Here is an 18,601-nt window from a genome sequence, read left to right on the forward strand (position 1 = left end):
CAGGGTGGGTGAAATTTAAGAAACTCGCATAAACGGTGGTGCCAGCTTTTCCACTAGGCAATATTTAGAAACTCTACGGCTCTTCTCTGTGCGAGAAGAGATGACCTCGGTAAACATATCTTGTCCAATGTGGCCAGACTGCAGCACCCCCAACGTTCAGTCTTCTGTTTGCAGTGCCGAGCATGCGCAGAAAGCAGTGGCGGTGAAAGATGGAGCGGAAAACCTCGCACCCTCGTTGTACCGCACTCACTTTTGTACGCATGGTGGGATCCCAGCATGGAGGAAGGAAAGAACTCGGGAGAGGCGGTTACGGAGACTTTAACGTTATTGCGTTAAAAAATTGCAGTACTACAGAAAAATACAAGACGACATAAAAATCTGTCGGTGCCACAAAACATTTTGTATTTTTGACACTGTTTTATCGTTTTTTTTTGTTTTTTTCAACGAAAGTGGAGCGCTCCATGAGTACATGGTTTAGTTCAAAACCAGGAAATGACAGTAAATTTTATTTGTGGAAATAAATATGGGTGAAAAAATAAAACTTTCCAGACCCGAACCAATGACCTCAAAACTCTCCGGAGAGCGCTCGGTCTATCGCACTATCGGATTCAACTCAAGAACGAACGCAGCGGCAAATGCCCCTGAAAGGAAGCCGTGCAGCCAATGACATATCTGCCGATTGTCATGACATCGCGGTTAATTGATCCTGCCAGCCACCTGCATTGTTAAGCTGTCTTGCCAGCAGGCGTCGGGGGATTAAGCGCGATGTCATGTGACAATCGGTCGATCGATGCCTACGGCTGGCGTACCTTGCGACGGACTCGACATGCCCTGAGCGTAAGCCGCGGCAGTAAGGCGAGTACATCAGTCATGGTCAACGTGTGTCGTTGCATGTCGTACGACATACAAGCCAACGCACGGATATCATCGACCCCAGCACGACAGCAAGGGGAAGACGTCGAAGTCCCACTCCATAAGGACGGCATGCACGCTCAAGGACGACCAACTGTAATACAGAGCTTTAGCACTGCACCCTACGACAAATACGGTTACATTCAGACTTGCTTCCGTTGCCAGGCTTGCCTTGCCAAATTTGCCGTACGGTCAGTTACCGTGTTTACCGTATGACGGTGCTAAAACTCTCTAATGGCCTCCATGCTCGGGTATATACCGGTGCGGCACCGAGCAGGAAATGACCTCCAAGAGAAACCTTCGCTTGCGAAGGCCCACTCATGCATGCTAAGCTTACCTCGGGCGACCTCCTCCATGTGAAAATTTCCAATTGCGAATCTACTGGTTTGAGCTGGTATTCACTGGTTTCAGATGGCCCCAACTGGAACCTTGCTTGTTTTGTAATGCGCCTGCTGGTTTTCTACTGGACCAGCTGTTCCCAGCAAGAACCTTGCTGGTTTTCCACTGGACCAACTGGTTCCAGCAGAAACCTGCTGGTCACAACTAAGCTAAATCTCCTGGATTTAGAGTGGCAAAATTGACGAGACGATTTGTCTCATCTACCATTCCTCACTGGCACTTCTGGTACACCCTTAACGGAAGGCGTATATAAATATGAACCTATATGGTATTCAGTACATGAGCTCAGCGTGTTAGTTGTGCGTATTGTAGTTTGCCCCGCCGCGGTGGCTCAGTGGTTAGGGCGCTCGGCTACTGATCCGGAGCTCCCGGGTTCGAAGCCGACCGCGGCGGCTGCGTTTTTATGGAGGTAAAACGCATCGGCGCCTGTGTTCTGTGCGATGTCAGTGCACGTTAAAGATCCCCAGGTGGTCGAAATTGTTCCGGAGCCCTCCACTTCGGCACCTTTCTTCTTTCACTCCCTTTTTTATCAATTCCCTTCCGGCGCGGTTCAGGTGTCCGCAGATATGAGAAACAGATACTATGTCACTTCCTTTCCCCAAAAAACTAATTTTCATTTTCAAGAGTGCCATTCTCTCAGAGACTCGTGATTCTAAGTGAAGTGCATGCTGAGCGGCTACAACTTTTTAGTGTGCTAGCAATTGTAGTGGCCATTCTCCGCATTTAGAGCCGTTGTGTGTTTGATTGTATGAAGCCTTCTTTAATTGTGGCAGGCAGCAGACCTGCCCACCGGAATGTGGGAAAACTGCCCAGGTGTGTGTCAGCGCCACAAGGTCACGTGACCTATAGGTGGCAACTGGATGATAAACAATGCAAAAAAATGGCCAGCGATAGCGCGCCTAATTCGGATTTACAGATACTGCACCATTTTCCTTTCCCCCAAAACCAATTATTATTATTATTAGCTACGCGAATTGACTAATTTTTTAATTATCAGCAGCACACAAATTATCCACACGCTAGCATTATCAGCAAGTCAAACAATACATTAATTTGCGAGTCGTGTGCCTGTCGTCACCACCACCATGAAACATATATTGTGGGGCGTGCAGCCGCTTTCCCATATGCGTGCTATAGTGCCTAGAATATACTGCCAGTATATTCTAAGCACTATATGCGTGCCTCTCATAGTACCCCGCGAGTGCCCGCCATGGACAGCTGGTCCAGCGGCTTCGATAGTGCGCCGATTATGGAGTGGTTTTCCGCCCTCCTCCGTGGATGCCGTGTCATCGCTCGCGAACCGTAAGGGGAGGGTGTCGTGCTCTGGGATCAAACGGAGAATGACAACACGTGTGTTTAGTTGTCAAGCTACACTTATTGCGCGAATCTTTTTACATCCGATAAGAGTAAATGTAGTTTAGGGTGTATATGTACGTGTTCGAAATTCGAAATTACATACATTGCCAAATGCGATATTAGTTTTGGGGGAAAGGAAATGGCGCAGTATCTGTCCCATATATCGTTGGACACCTGAACCCCGCCGTAAGGGAAGGGATACAGGAGGGAGTGAAAGAAGAAAGGAAGAGGTGCCGTAGTGGAGGGCTCCGGAATAATTTCGACCACCTGGGGATCTTTTACGTGCACTGACATCGCACAGCACACGGGCGCCTATGCGTTTTGCCTCGATCGAAACGCTGCCGCCGCGGTCGGGTTCGAAGCGGCTGCTAACCTTCATTTTCGCTGCCCAAGCTCAGGTGCTTCAGTATCGAAGACAGATGCAGGGGCTAGAAAAAATCTTCTCATTGCTTTTTATTATTATTTTAATAAACCACCACTACTACTACGACTACATGGTGGCGTCCGTCTCAATTTTGGCGCACTCTCGCTAGTTCGAGACATTTCCTTTCCCCAAAAACCAATTATTATTAGACCTCGCGAGGACGCTAAGGCGCCCGTGTGCTGTGCGATGTCAGTGCACGTTAAAGATCCTCAGGTGGTCTAAATTATTCCGGAGCCCTCCACTACGGCACCTCTCTCTTCCTTTCTTCTTTCTCTCCCTCCTTTATCCCTTCCCTTACGGCGCGGTTCAGGTGTCCAACGATATATGAGACAGATACTGTGCCATTTCCTTTCCCCCAAAACCAATTATTATTATTATTATTACCTCGCGAGGCCATCGATATGACGACTATGAACGGAACATCGCCAGGCTTAAGATCTGCAAAATCGCCCTTCTGTCGGAAAAACAAAACTTATTTGCCACTCTAAACATTATGCGAGGGTAAGAATGGGCAAATTGAAGGCGAATACAGCTGTTTCTAGCACGATATCGGGTCGAGGGACTATAAGAAAAAGCCGTTATTGCTGTGAAGCGGACAGACAGGGCGCCGCCATGTTGTCATTGCTACGTACGCAAGAAACGCGAAGACCGCAACGTAAAAATTGGTGGTGGTTTAGCTCTGGCTAACCCTTGTCGAAAGCGAAAAGCTGCATCTCCCTGAGTACGTTTGTGGTCGAGCGACTGGCGGTTTCCGTAGATAGCCATACTGACACACACACAGCAGTATGCGTTTTTTTATTTGTGAAATATCATGCTTTCTTCGAACCGACACTAAAGGCGCTCATTAAGGACAGTTTATATTAATACAGCTTCGGTGATATTTACAACTGTATTATTGCTCGTTGTATGCGGAAATATGGAATAATAACAATAATAATAATAATAATTCTTTTCCTTCCTTTTTACTATTATTTTTAATAAAACCACTACCACCATAATAATTGGTTTTGGGGGAAAGGAAATGGCGCAGTATCTGTTTCATATATCGTTGGACACATGAACCGCGCCGTAAAGGAAGGGATAAAGGAGGGAGTGAAAGAAGAAAGCAAGAGAGGTGTGCCGTAGTGGAGGGCTCCGGAATAATTTCGACCAGCTGGGGATCTTTCACGTGCACTGACATCGCACAGCACACGGGCGCCTTACCGCTTTGCCTCCATAAAAACGCTGCCGCCGCGGTCGGGTTCGAACCCGGGAATTTGATAATTGGTTTTTGGGTAAAGGAAATGGCGCAGTATCTGTCTCATATCTCGTTGGACACCTGAACCGCGCCGTAAGGGAATGGATAAAGGAGGGAGTGAAAGAAGAAAGCAAGAGAGAGGCGCCGTAGTGGAGGGCTCCCGAATAATTTCGACCAGTTGGGGATCTTTCACGTGCACTGACATCGCACAGCACACGGGCGCCTTAGCATTTTGCCTCCATAAAGACGCAGCCGCCGCGGTCGGGTTCGAACCTGGGAAATCCGGATCAGTTTGCCCCGCCGCGGTGGCTCAGTGGTTAGGGCGCTCGACTACTGATCCGGAGTTCCCGGGTTCGAACCCGACCGCGGCGGCTGCGTTTTTATGGAGGAAAAACGCTTAAGGCGCCCGTGTGCTGTGCGATGTCAGTGCACGTTAAAGATCCCCAGGTGGTCGAAATTATTCCGGAGCCCTCCACTACGGACCTATTTGTTCCTCTTTTCTTTCACTCCCTCCTTTATCCCTTCCCTTACGGCGCGGTTCAGGTGTCCAACGATATATGAGACAGATACTGCGCCATTTCCTTTCCACCAAAAACCAATTATTATTATTATTAGCCGAGTGCCCTAACCACTGAGCCACCGCGGCGGGTTTGAAAAAAAACTGAAAATTTGTTTTTTGGGGGGTGCCAATTTGTTTTTCGGTGTGACTGAACAGCCATATAACGCTTTGGGAGAAAATGATGGGGCTTGCAAAACATTTCCTGAAGAACTTTGCGAACGAAGCCGTGAACGCCATCGGAAGCATCGAGCTTCTCTTAGTGAGCGCTGGGAGGAAGCGTTAATTGTAGAAATTTCACGGATCACTAATTATGCGCGTCCTACAGGGGAGCTGCGGTTGTATGCGCCAAATTAGAACCATTTCAAAATATGTGGTGGCCTACCGAATGTGGGAGTACACGTATAAAGGAGGAAACGCATCCAAAAGTAGTCTACGATTCCCCTTCCCTAAACGCATCCTGCAAGACTTCCCCTATCCTGATGCAGCAGTTGTGTCGGACAATCAGGGCGTCGTTTAAATAGGCGCTTCATTGAGCACAAACGTTGCCTGAAGCGTGTCCGTGTTCTAACTTGAGCTTGCAATGTGACGGACACGATTGCACAGCATATTTTAGACCACAGTGTAGCGTCTTACCGCACAAGAATCAAACTGTCACGGAGATATTAGAAGCATTTATCACTGGGAATGCGGACGCTACGTGCGCGAGTACACCTTCTATCCAGCTATTGGACCGCGAGACTCCGATATTGCAATGCGTATTGTGAACATTACCAAATTCTGGATCTTGTCAACGTGTGTTTAGTTCCATTCTGCGCGAATAAACCTTCTGTTGCAAGTTAGAGCTGTGAATAAACCTTCTGTTGGAAGTTAGAGCTCGTGCGAAACGAACTAGCCTAAATTTCTGTTATATTGAGACCAGCTGGGGCCGATTCACCACATGGCCTTCCTCAGTTTTTCAACATATCTGACGGTGTACCGAATACCCGAAGACGGCTGTTCACGTATATGTATAAAAGTATTGGGGTACGACGAAGCAGTTGCACACGTTGCGAAACTTTTTACGACAGGTTCACTGCGAATGGAAGACAAATCAACATTGCAAATGGAGACAGATGCTGGTAAGTGCGACTTCCAAGTTCTGATGCAGGACGCTATACATATCATTGGTTGGTTTCCGAGGATAGTGACGATACTACATTAAAAAAACCTGTGATCATCCGTTGCAAGGTACTAAGCGGTCAAACTACACTCAATGCGCGAAGTTTTTTACGTCCTATAAGTGTAAATAGAGTTTAAGGAGTGTAAATACGTGTTTCAAATTCAAAATTACATATATTTCCCAAATATCAAATTGTTCTGTGTGTGTGTGTGTGTGTGTGTGTGTGTGTGTGTGTGTGTGTGTGTGTGTGTGTGTGTGTGTGTGTGTGTGTGTGTGTGTGTGTGTGTGTGTGTGTGTGTGTGTGTGTGTGTGTGTGTGTGCGTGCGCGTGTGTGTGTGTGAGAGAGAGAGAGAGAGAGAGAAATGAAAATTGGTTTTTGAGGAAAGGAAATGGCGCAGTATCTGTCTCGCATATCAGCGACACCCGAAGCGCGCCGTAAGAAGGGATAAAGGAGGGAGTGAAAGAAGAAAGCAAGAGAGAGGCGCCGTAGTGGAGGGCTCCGGAATAATTTCGACCAGTTTGGGATCTTTCACGTGCACTGACATCGCACAGCACACGGGCGCCTTAGCATTTTGCCTCGATAAAGACGCAGCCGCCGCGGTCGGGTTCGAACCTGGGAAATCCGGATCAGTAGCCGAGCGCCCTCACCACTGAGCCACCGCGGCGGGTTTGAAAAAAAACTGAAAATTTGTTTTTGGGGGGTACCAATTTGTTTTTCGGGGTGACTAAACAGCCATATTACGCTTTGGGAGAAAATGATGGGGCTTGCAAAACATTTCCTGAAGAACTTTGCGAACGAAGCCGTGAACGCCATCGGAAGCATCGATCGAGCTTCTCTTAGTTATGCTGTGAGGAAGCGTTAATTGTAGAAAATTCGCGGATCACGATTCACACGCGTCCTACAGGGGCAGCTGTGGTTGAGTGCGCCAAATTAGAACTATCTATTTCGAAATATGCGGTGGTCTACCGAATGTGGGAGTACACGTATAAAGGAGGAAACGCATCCAAAAGTAGTCTATGATTCCCCTCTCCTAAACGCATCCTACAAGACTCCTCTATCTTGAGGCAGCAGTTGTGTCGGACAATCAGGACGTTGTTTAAATGGGAGCTTCATTGAGCACAAACGTTGCCTGAAGCGTGTTCGTGTTTTAACTTGAGCTTGCATTGTGACGGACACGATTGCACAGCATCTTGAGACCACAGTGTAGCGTCTTACCGCACAAGAACCAAACTGTCACGGAGACATTAGAAGCATTTATCACTGGGAATGCGGACGCTACGTGCGCTAGTACACCTTCTATCCAGCTATTGGACCGCGTGACTCCGATATTGGAAAGCATATTGTGAGCATTATCAGATTCTTCATCTTATAAACGTGTGTTTAGTTCCATTCTGCGTGAATAAACATTCAATAGAAAGTTAGAGCTCGTCCAGTCTTGGAGGCTTTCGTCCTTATTACCTCGTGCTGTATGCAAAAGGAACTAGCCTAAGTTTCTGTTATATTGAGACCAGCTGGGGCCGCTTCTCCACATGACTATCCTCACTTTTTCAACATATCTGACGGTGTTCCGAAGACCCGAAGACGGTTGTTCACGTATATGTAAAAAATATTGGGGTATTGTATGGCAGTTGCACACGTTGGGAAACTTTTTACGAGAGGTTCGCTGCGAGTGAAAAGACGACGAAATTGCAAATGGAGACAGATGCTGGTAAGTGCGACTTACAAGTTCTGATACAGGACGCTATACATATCACTGGTTGCTTTCCGAGGATAGCGAAGATACTACATTAACATACCTGTGATCGTCCGTTGCAAGGTACTAAGCGGTCAAACTACACTTACTGCGCGAAGTTTTTTACATCCTATAAGTGTAAATAGAGTTTAAGGAGTGTAAATACGTGTTTCAAATTCAAAATTACATATATTGTGAGGCAGAAGAACGCACCAGCAAATTCACCTTTTTACTTCAGGTAGGCCGAAGCAGCAGCTACCGACTAGTCACAGCTTAGCAACACTTCGTCTTCTTCGCACGACCCGATGACCGATGATGATTACGCTGAGATGAAGATGAAGGTCACTCACAGTGCTTACAACATTCCCCCTCCCGAACGAAAGCGACCATCCTGGTCGCAAATTAAATCTTAAGGTCGGCGGTTAAAGGGTTTCAAGCGCGACACGTGCACAATCTCGGTGCCGCGACACCGACGATCGCGAACAGGCGATGCAGGTGTGATGAGATAGTTTACAGGGGAAGTTTGTTCCAGAACCGTGTACGGGCCAATAAAACGGCTCAGAAACTTTTCACACAGGCCGGGGATGCGAGTAGGTGTCCAGAGTAGCACTTCGTCTCCAGGGCGGAAAGACACTGAGCGATGAGTCGCATCATACGTGCTTTTCCTGGAAGCTTGAGTGGCTTCAGTTTGAAGGCGGGCACGATCACGGCAGTGGGCGATACGAGACACGAACTGTTCGTGGGAAGGCGCGGCAGAAGGAGTAGAAGCTGTGAAGAAAGATGCTTCGAGGGAGAAGGTAGGATGGCGGGCATAAACAAGAAAAAACGGAGAGTAGGTGGTGGTTCGTTGAACGGCAGTGTTGTAGGCGAAGGTTACAAAGGGGAGTAAAGAGTCCCAGTTGTTGTGCTGAGGGTGAATGTAGGTGGATAGCATATCAGAAAGGGTGCGATGAAAGCGTTCTGTGAGGCCATTGGTCTGAGGGTGGTAAGGAGATGTAGTTTTATGCACCGTGCCTGAAGCATGAAGCACTGCGGCGAGGACGGTGGAGAGGAACGACTTGCCACGATCGCTAAGGAGGAGGCGAGGGGCGCCGTGGCGAAGAAGTATGGTGTGGAGGAAGAAGTTGGCGATTTCGGAAGCGGAGCCGGAAGGAAGGGCTGCGGTTTCAGCGTATCGGGTGAGGTGGTCAACGGCAGTAACGACCCAGCGGTTGCCAGCTGGAGTCAAGGGCAGGGGTCCATACAAGTCGATTCCGACGACTTCGAAAGGTGTGGAAGGACATGGGAGAGGTTGCAAGAGACCGGCAGGAGGCGACGTAGACCGCTTGCGTCGTTGACAAGGGATGCAAGACGCTACGTATTTTAATACTGAGGTTGAAAGGCCAGGCCAGAAGAAACGACGTTTGATGCGGTCATAGGTTTTGTGGTACCCAAGGTGACCTGCGGTGGGGTCGTCGTGGAAGGCTTGTAGAACTTGAGGACGCAGGGAAGAAGGAATTACGGGAACCCATGTGTGGCCCAGTGGGCTGTAGTTGTGCCAAAATAATGTGCCATCCTGTAACTTGAAATTTTTGAGCCGACGACGGAGACGGGCATTTGAAGGTCTAAGAACACCGCTGAGACTATCAATCAGCTTTTGACAGTAAGGGTCAGCACTCTGGTGGTGAGCAAGATTGCAGTGTATATCTGGCATGGGAGCAATAGAGGCGGCGCTCAAAGACTGCATAACTGTAGGGTTTAAATGGCTTGACTCCGTTGGGACAGGAGAGGAATGCGGGGACATGGGTTGCGACGGCAAAGCAATAGGGCAACGAGAGAGAGCGTCGGCGTCCTTGTGCTTCTTGCCCGATTTGTAAGTGACAGTAAAGTCGTACTCTTGAAGGCGGAGGATCCACCGCCCGAGACGACCGGACAGATTTTTCAAAGTGGATAACCAGCATAGGGCGTGGTGGTCAGTGACGACTGTGAAGTGACGGCCGTACAGGTAAGGACGAAACTTCTGAACAGCCCAGACGACGGCGAGACATTCTTGTTCGGTAATAGTGTAGTTTTGTTCCGCAGAAGTCAGAGTTCGGCTCGCATAGGCAACAACATTTTCTGTAGAGGTGTTTTGGCGTTGCAGAAGGACAGCGCCAATGCCATGGCTACTGGCGTCGGTGTGCAAAATTGTCGGTGCTTTATCATCAAAATGGCAGAGGACGGGACCCGAAGTCAGAGCACGCTTCAGAGTTTCAAATGCTTCTTCGCAAGCAGGAGACCAGATGAAAGGCGTGTCGTTGTGAAGAAGCGCATGTAAAGGTGAGGCAATAGAGGCGAAATTGCGGATGAATCTGCGGAAGTATGATGCCAAGCCGAGGAAACTGCGGAGATCTTTGACCCGAGTTGGACGGGGAAAGTGCAGCGCAGCAGCGATTTTTTCAGGGTCAGGCTTAATTCCTTCGCTGCTTACGAGATGGCCAAGAACTTTAATGGATTTTGATGCAAAACGGCATTTCTTCGTGTTTAGCTGTAGGCCAGCGCTGGAAAGTGCTGTCAAAACTTCATCGAGACGAGTAAGGTGATCAGGAAATGACGAAGAAAAAATGACGATGTCATCTAAGTAACAGAGACATGTTTTCCATTTGAGGCCGCGGAGAACTGTGTCAATCATACGCTCGAATGTAGCAGGAGCGTTGCAGAGTCCAAAAGGCATTACATTGAATTCGTATAAACCGTCCGGTGTTGCAAAGGCGGTCTTCTCTTTATCATCTTCATTCATGGGGATCTGCCAGTAGCCTGATCTTAAGTCAAGGCTGGAGAAAAATTGGGCACCTTGCAAACAATCAAGGGCGTCGTCAATTCGAGGGAGGGGATACACATCCTTACGAGTTATTCTGTTTAGAGCACGGTAATCTACACAAAAACGAACCGAACCGTCTTTTTTTTGCACTAGCACAACAGGCGATGACCAGGAACTAGACGATGGGCGTATGATGTTGCGTGCAAGCATGTCAGCAACATTTTCCTGAATAACTTTGCGCTCGGTTGGAGAAACACGATAAGGCCGGCGTCTAACTATGCTTGATCCGTCGGTGAGTATGCGATGCGTTGCTGCAGCGGTTTGACCCAGTGTGCCGGAATTGACGTCGAACGAGTCTGCGTGCTTGTTCAATACAGCGAGCAATGCGTCTGTCTGGTCTGTTGTCAGGTCGGTGCTGATCGTGTGGCGAAGTGCTGCACTGAGCGAGGCAGGGGATGAATCAGAGCGATCGGAGGTGGAAATGGGAAGAAGTGTGACAGGCTGGGCGGAAGCAATTGATGCAACAGTAGAGTCGCGTCGCAGAAGAATGGGCTCTGATGTGGTGTTGAATGCGGCGAGAAGAGAAGAACCGCTGGAGAAGCGAAGAAGGGACACGATGATGATAATACCTCTTGACAGGAGACGAGGGCTGGGTGTAATCAGGACGTCGCCATCGGTGACGGCTTCAGAAGTGACAGATAGAATATCTTCGTTGCCCGGATAGAGGACGTGATCGGCAAGCATAACTACACGGGAAGAAAGTGGTTCTCTATCGGCAAGAATGTTGCATTCAGTGACTTCAATAGTGGGAGGGGAACACGTAATGACTGCTGAGGCGTTTTGGAGGAAATCCCAGCCGAAGATGAGTTGATGGACACAGGAGGATAGGACAGCAAACTCAATGAAGTGCAAGATGCCATCAATGGTGACTCGGGCTGTACACGCTCCACAAGGGTTAATATTCTGTCCATTTGCAGCACGTAAAGGAGGACCGGTATAAGGTGTGCGCACTTTTCGCAGTTTTAAACACAAGTCAAGTTTCATAATAGAAATAGCGGCGCCGGTATCAATTAAAGCTTCCAGTTCATGTCCCTCAAGGAATACAGTCAACATGTTTGATGGGAGCAGAGGAGGAATTGGAGCGACGACAGGCGGTGCAGTTTTACCTCCGGAAACTGCACAGGTTAGTTTTCCGTTTGGCGGGCAGAAGCTGAAGATGGAGGGCGAAGGGGCGACGAAGTCCGGCGAAAGGGTGACGGGGAGCGACGACGCGATGGCCGTGCTGTCCTAGACCGGTCAGGAGAAGTCGACGGGGAGGAAGAGGGACGGAGGTCATTATCGGTGTAGTACTGGCGAGGAGGAAGCTGGTAGGCGTCGTCACGTCGAACGTACCCATAGCTCGCACGCTCATCTCGCAGTCGTCGGCGACAAACGCGTGTTACATGGCCGCGGATTCCGCAGTAGAAACATACTGGACGAGGTGGGAGAGGCCGCCAATTACCATACACCGGTGGTCGCGGGGACAGGGCGGCGAGGCTGGGTGGGTCGGGCGCGTGATGGACAGGAGGACAAGGAGGAGGAGCCGCAGTGACTTCAGCATACGTCGGAACGTAGGGAGGGGCTGGTGGTTCTGTAGCCATGGGACGATTGAGTGAAGTAAGCTCCTCCTTGATAATGCCACGCAACCCAGTAGATTGAGCAGGTGGGCGTGAGAAGGCAGGAACCGACGAAATATCATTGTGGAGCTCTTCCCGTATTATAGATCGTATGATGGTGCGCAGATCAGTTTCGGGAATTTGGCTCGGATCCCAGGTGTTGTTGAGGCGGCGCGACTGTAGATAGTCAAGTCGCTGGCAAGTGGCACGAATGTCTGCCACCGTGACAGGATTTTGGGCAGCTAGAGCTGCGTAGGCAAAAGAGCCAATTCCTTTTAAAATATGTCCGACACGTTCAGCCTCGACCATGCCATTGTTAACTCGCCGGCAAAGGGCGAGTACGTCCTCAATGTATGATGTGTATGTCTCTCCTGGAAGCTGCACACGGGACTCTAGCTTCTTTTGAAAAGAGGTCGGACCAGCACCAACAGTTCCAAATATCTGGCGGATCTGTGTCGTGAATTGAGGCCAGTCAGGAATGGCGTCCTCATGGTTGAGGAACCACGTCTTAGCCACGTCACTCAGGTAGAATGAGACGTTGAGTAGCTTCATAGAAGCGTCCCAACCGTTAAAAGCGCTCACCCGATCGTACTGCTGTAGCCAGTCTTCGACGTCGTCACCGCGGAGACCGGCGAAAACCGGAGGGTCGCGCTGACGTGAGGTAACTGACCAAGTTGGGTGGGTCAAATGGTGCTGAGCAAGTGCACCTTGGGACGTCAGTGGTGCAGAGGTGGCATGGGCAGCCGTGGGATGCCCATCGGTAGCTACAGGCGCCGGAACGGTGAGAGCAGGGGGATGTGACTGCGCCATGGCGGTTGATGTGCCGCCAAGAACACGACCGGAACGGAGCTCCAGGGGGTGCCGCGTTGAGGACGCTGGGATCAGGAGTCACCTCCACCACTTGTGAGGCAGAAGAACGCACCAGCAAATTCACCTTTTTACTTCAGGTAGGCCGAAGCAGCAGCTACCGACTAGTCACAGCTTAGCAACACTTCGTCTTCTTCGCACGACCCGATGACCGATGATGATTACGCTGAGATGAAGATGAAGGTCACTCACAGTGCTTACAATATTTCCAAATGTGATATATCAAATTGTTGTGTGTGTGTGTGTGCGTGCGCGTGTGTGTGTGTGTGTGTGTGTGTGTGTGTGTGTGTGTGTGTGTGTGTGTGTGTGTGTGTGTGTGTGTGTGTGTGTGTGTGAGTGAGAGAGAGAGAGAGAAATGAAAATGAAAAGTGGTTTTTGAGGTAAGGAAATGGCCAGTATCTGTCTCGCATATCGGCGGACACCTGAAGCGCGCCGTAAGAAGGGATAAAGGAGGGTGGTGGTAGTGGTTTTATTAAAAATAATAGTAAAAAGGAAGGAAAAGATTTTTGCTAGCCCCGGCATCTGCCATCGATACTGAAGCACCTGAGCTGGGGCAGCGGAAATAAAGGACAGCAGGCAGAATGGAGAAATGAAATGAAAGAGGTGAGGGGACAGGAATAGAGGACAGGGGGAGAAGTAATATGTGCAAACTATTTACACAATAAGAAATGTGTCCAGGTTGTGCGCGTGATTAGTTCATTTTAGAGGAATTAAATCACACACGCGCACAGCACTGTGTAGGTTACAACTGGAGTGGGGCGTCCAGTTATTAATCGTTCAAGGTAGAACTCGCGGAGCGTTCGGTCACTGCGTGTAACTACCTGACGGAGAACAGACGGACGTCAAGCCCGTGTGTTCGAGGAATGCACAGAGGCTCACCAAAGTTCGCTCACGAGTGCGCGCACTGCCCTGCGGCCACAATAGCGTCTTGATGGAGTCTGGTAGTATGCCCTGCGCCCTATAGGCCGCGAGCATATCGCGACGAGCATCGGCGAACGCAGAGCAGCGAAGGAGCAGATGTTCTAGTGTTTCCACTGCACCGCATCCGTCACACACATCACTCGTCGCGATTCCGTGACGCACCCGTCGTTCCCCGGGCCACACGCAGCCAATGCGCGCGCGGAGGATCATTGCACGTTGTGACCGTGTAAGTGCGCGACAGCCGGTGACACTGTCGATGCGCTCACCTCCCGCGATGCGTGGGTCGGGGTGCTGCTTTCGGAGATGGTCGTGAATGGCCGCACGCACGTCCTCCAGCGCAAGGGGCAGATCGCTGGCAGGTAGTTGGTGTGCAGCGGTCGCGAGGTCGTCAGCTTCTTCGTTGCCGGCGATGCCGCAGTGACCGGGCACCCACTGTGCACACACAGCACAACCTCTCTGCGCGAGGCGCTCGATGCGCGAGCGAATTTCCCGCACTAGTGGGGTACCGCGGCCATTAGATTGCAGGCGGCTGAGGGCGGCGCGGGAGTCGCACAGCAGAGCACTCCTGGGCGGCGGAGGGCCGAGTGTGAGCAGCAGGTCCAGCCCGAGCCGGATCCCCATCAACTCCGCCGTGGTGGAGGAGCCCAGGAAGGTTGCGTGTTGCTGGCTGTGCAGTCGCAGGGCGGGGATGGTGGCCGCCGCAGCAAGGGAGCAGCTGTCGCGGGCCACTGAGCCGTCGGTGTACACGAGGAGATTGTCCTGGAGCTCCTCGTGTATGACGGCTCTGGCCAGCTGCTGCACAGCGCAGAGGGGTGTGCTCCGCTTTCCCGCGATGCCGACGATCTCTCGCTGTACCTCCGAGGCAGCAAGCCAGGGCGCGCAGGAGCCGTAGGGGGGTGGGCCTTGGGTCAACTGCTCATACTCAAGCAGCGCCGCGCCCATTCGTGAGCGCGGGTGCGAGCGCATAAGCTGCAGAAGCGAGCCGCCGTCCGGTGCTCGGTGAAGCCGGTCGATGTGATTCAGTGCCCTGCGCGCTGCTTGGAGCTCAAGTGAAAGAAGAAATGAAGAAAGAGGTGCCGTAGTGGAGGGCTCCGGAATAATTTAGACCATCTGGAGATCTTTAACGTGCACTGACATCGCAATATTACAGGAAGGAGCACCTCGCGCAGAGAGGTTGTGCCGTGCGTGCACAGTGGGTGCCCGGTCACTGCGGCATCGCCGGCAGCGAAGAAGCTTACGACCTCGTGACCGCTGCACACCAACTACCTGCCAGCGATCTGCCTCTTGCGCTGGAGGACGTGCGTGCGACCATCCACGACCACCTCCGAAAGCAGCACCCCGACCCACGCATCGCGGGAGGTGAGCGCATCGGCAGTATCACCGGCTGTCGCGCACTTACACGGCCACAACGTGCAATGATCCTCCTCGCGCGCATTGGCTGCGTGTGGCCCGGGGAACGACGGGTGCGTCACGGAATCGCGACGAGTGATGTGTGTGACGGATGCGGTGCAGTGGAAACACTAGAACGCCTGCTCCTTCACTGTGCCGCATTCGCCGATGCTCGTCGCGATATGCTCGCGGCCTATAGGGCGCAGGGCATACTACCAGACTCCATCAAGACGCTCTTGTGGCCGCAGGGCAGTGCGCGCACCCGTGAGCGAACCTTGGTGAGCCTCTGAGCGTTCCTCGAACAGATGGGCTTGACGTCCCGTCTGCTCTCCGCCAGGTGACCGAACCCGGAGGTGACCGCAGTGACCTAACGCTCCGCGAGTTCTACCTTGAACGATTAATAGCTGGACTCCCCACTCCAGTTGCAGTCAACACAGTGCTGTGCGTGTGTTTCTATTCCTCCAACATGAACTAATCACGCGCACAACCTGGACACGTTTCTTATTGTGTAAATAGTTTGTACATATTACTTCTCCCCCTATCCTCTCTTCCTGTCCCCTCACCTCTTTCATTTCATTTCTCCATTCTGCCTGCTATCTTTTATTTTCGCTGCTCCAGCTCAGGTGCTTCAGGATCGGTGGCAGATGCCGGGGCTAGCAAAAATCTTTTCCTTCCCTATTATTTTAATAAAAACCACTACCATCACAACACGTGCACCCTCACATGTTATTTATTGCCTATGTTAAGGATACACATAGTGGGCCAGCTAATTACAAGAATCAGCGAGGGAATCCCCGGAAGGAAAAGGCTACGTTAAAAGGGTTTCCGACTTACTGGAGCTGGGGTACGGGTTCTCCCGTGCGCGCCGCATTCTTTTGGGCAATCTATCCTATAGCCGCCTGCCGCGGGACGAAAGTAATGCCACTGGAAAACTCTATACGATTACGGAGCACGCAGCGCTCCCTAGTGCCGCATACCGGATCCCAAAGAGCTCACCTCTGCGTTGTTGTTGTTGGCCTCAGGTGGACTGGCACATCTATACCCACAGTGGCGTATTCGCCAGGGTGTCTTGCACATTCAAACAATAGCGGCGTATTGTCGCAAATAAGGTTCGAGTGAGTGCAATTTTGTGTGAAAGGAAATAAGTTGAAACTAACACATGAATGTCCCTGACGTGGTGATGTAATTATGAAGATAATCACACGCTGGTTTTAGGACATATCCCCTGGCGCTTGCCCCAACGAAGAGAAGAACCGGGAGATAAAGAGGAAGCCCCAATCGAGCGAGGGGAATTTCCAGATAAGCTCTTTGAAGAGTGCATGCAGTATCCGCGTGGAAGTCTATGTGTTGTTGGCGGAAAATCTTCGAGCGCTGAGCAATCGTTAAAAAGATGACGTTTCGGCCCCGGCTTACGGGGGCCTTGTTCGCAATGAAAGACGGGAGTGAAGGTAAGTTATATAGGTTTCATGATATGACGCAAGCAGCGGGAGTATATCGGGGGTAGATTGCCTTCGTTGCGATTAAGCGTGTTTGCCGTCGTCTGAATATAAAAAAAGATTCTAGATAAAGCCTTGTCGTCTTGCTCTTTTCCGATTATCTTCGTGCCGTCCCAGTCGATGTCATGGCCCTCGGAGATGGCATGATCAGCCAGTGCGTTTGTTGCCACGCGCTTTTTCTACGCTGGAAGAGAAAGCGACAGATCTGGACACCGTTCGCCGCGACCTGATGGCTTCGGGCTATCCCAGTTCTTTGATACGAAAATCCGAGAATCGCCTAGCTCACCCGCCGCCACAGCAACCCCAGCGAGAGAAGAAAAGGATTCCGATACCCTACGTCCCCGGAGTAAGTGAAAGTTTATCCCGCATACTCCAGTCGTACGAAGTCGACGTCGCACATGTACCCACGCAGAAGCTGCGACACGCGTTGGTTACAGTGAATGACAAGATAAAGAAGAAGTTCCCGGGCATCGTGTACAGGGTTCCCTGCGCTGATTGTGACCATGTCTATATCGGTGAAACAGGTGATTTTCGGAAAAGATTGCAGCAGCACCACAATGATGTCAAGAACAAGCGCGTGGCAACAAACGCACTGGCTGATCGTGCTATCTCCGAGGGCCATGACATCGACTGGGACGGCACGAAGATAATCGGAAAAGAAAAGAGCAAGACGACAAGGCTTTAACTAGAATCTTTTTATATTCAGACGACGGCAAACACGCTTAATCGCAACGAAGGCAATCTACCCCCGATACACTCCCGCTGCTTGCGTCATATCATGAAACCTATATAACCTACCTTCACTCCTGTCTTTCTTTCATTGTGAACAAGGCCGCCGTAAGCCGGGGCCGAAACGCCATCTTTTTAATGATTGGTCGGCGCTTGAAGATTTTCCGCCATGAACATACCCGACCATACGGGTTTCCGTCGAACCCTGGATTTCATCTATGTGTTGTTGTTGTTGTTAGCCTATCAAAGGATGACACATACCCACACTGGGGGATCGGCCAAGAATGGGGTGGCCATTCACCCGTACGCATTTAATGAAAAAGAAAAGCACGGGGGAACGCAACCCCGTTGGATTCTTCCTCATGAACAGAAAAGGGACGAGAGTTTTGATTTCAAAGTAATAATAATAAAGAGTGGGATTAAATAAGAATTATTAAGTCAAATTTTAATAGTCGATAGAAAAGAAAAGTTTGGAACAGACAGACAGACAGACAGAGAGACAGACAGACAGACAGACAGACAGACAGACAGACAGACAGACAGACAGACAGACAGGGCAGGCAGGGCAGGCAGGGCAGGCAGGGCAGGCAGGGCAGGCAGGGCAGGCAGGGCAGGCAGGCAGGCAGGCAGGCCCTGGTATTACATATTTTTGCGTCACATTGCATGATCGTCCGTCAATGTTTTCATGTAGCTGCCATGCACCTTTTGGGATTCGGTGGTCTGTCGGGTGGTTGCGCACAAAATAATCATCAATAAGCATTAAGTTGCATCTGGGCAACCAGGCGACAGTTCACCGAAACATGAAAGGAATGTTTAATCTTGTATCGCTGCTCCAGGAGTTGGGCCCGCCATCCAGTGCAGTTCGCAGCGACGGTCAGATGAGAGATGAGCCTACCTTGGGAGTATGCCTTGACACCCTCGTTATCCTCATTTTCGTGTCTTTACTAGACAGAAGCCAAAAGATATATTTTTGAGGGAGTGTCTGT

Source organism: Amblyomma americanum, chromosome 11 (assembly GCF_052857255.1).
Source record: "Amblyomma americanum isolate KBUSLIRL-KWMA chromosome 11, ASM5285725v1, whole genome shotgun sequence".
Lineage (NCBI taxonomy): Eukaryota > Metazoa > Arthropoda > Arachnida > Ixodida > Ixodidae > Amblyomma > Amblyomma americanum.